This window comes from Triturus cristatus, chromosome 7, assembly GCF_964204655.1.
Source record: "Triturus cristatus chromosome 7, aTriCri1.1, whole genome shotgun sequence".
NCBI classification, from domain to species: Eukaryota; Metazoa; Chordata; class Amphibia; order Caudata; family Salamandridae; genus Triturus; species Triturus cristatus.
In genome coordinates this window covers 1,838,790,253-1,838,791,428 of record NC_140590.1, presented here as the reverse complement: position 1 = coordinate 1,838,791,428, position 1,176 = coordinate 1,838,790,253, and the positions used below count along the sequence as shown (strand labels likewise).

Below are 1,176 nucleotides of genomic sequence, written 5' to 3'. Positions count from 1 at the left end.
ACAATTAGTAAGTGATGGCTTAGATTCCATTTAAGTGTACAAATTCATTAATTATTTCCTGTCATCATTTTCCCAGATTTTTGTTGATAAGTAAAGACACATTTAATTTCCACAGTGCTTTACATTTGGCATTGATGCTATAAACAAACTCAGATAATTCCTGGGGCATGACCACAGATTAGAATACTTTCTATAAGTACAGCTTAAAGGATTAAATTACTGCAGTACAGTGTTTGTCTGTCTTTAGTTTCCCTATAGCTTTTTTCAAACCACTTTTTACATCCTTGTTTCTCAAACTGTAAAGAACTGGATTCAACATTGGAATGACAACTGTATACATTACAGCAAAGAGCTTGTCTTTGTCCAAGGATTAGCTAGAGGTCGGTCTCAAATAAACACCAAGCTCAGTTCCACAGAACAAAAAAACTGGAGGCAGATGAGAGGAACATGTGGAGAACAACTTCTATCTCCCTGTGTTGGATGGAATTTTCATGATATTTGAGATGATTAGCACATAGGAAGCTATTGTTAAGATGAAAGTGCCAAGCCCGCTACAATACCTCCTTCGATAGATGCGATATTTATGAAATATGTATCTGTACAAGATAGTTTCAGAAGAGCAGTGAGATCATAAAAGAAATGATTGATGTCATTGAATGCACAGTAGGATACATTTGATATCAAAACAACATGTGGTATAGTGTCAAAACAGCCTTTTGTCCAGGATGTTACAGTCAATTCAAGCATGGCTCTTTTATTAATTATAGATGGATAGCGTAGGGGGTTGCTAATTGCAATGTACCTGCCATAGGCCATGACCGACAGTAAGTAAAACTCTGTACTAATGAAGGAAGCGATAAAATAGAATTGAAGAATGCATGCAGAGAAATTGGTGGATTTGTCAGAATTTTGCGCTTTCAGGCAGACCGCCAGCAGTTTTGGGATGGTGACCGTTGTGAAACCAATATCTAGGAAAGATCAGTTCATGAGAAAATAATGCATGGGATTTTGAAGACGTGCATCAATGCATATTAAGGTAATACTGACAAGGTTTCCCAGAAGAGTAAATAAATACATGAGTAAGAAGAGAATGAAAATTGGAACTTGAAGCCGAGGATTTTGCGATAATCCCAAAATTAAAAATTCACTCAAGAAAGTCTGATTCACCTTTTCCAT

The 1,176-nt window shown here is 36.3% G+C and overlaps 1 pseudogene; it reads right to left on the bottom strand.

Annotated features, from left to right (window-relative positions):
• Nucleotides 1-216: 216 nt before the first annotated feature.
• LOC146813374 (olfactory receptor 5AR1-like) lies at nucleotides 217-1,176 on the bottom strand (annotated as a pseudogene).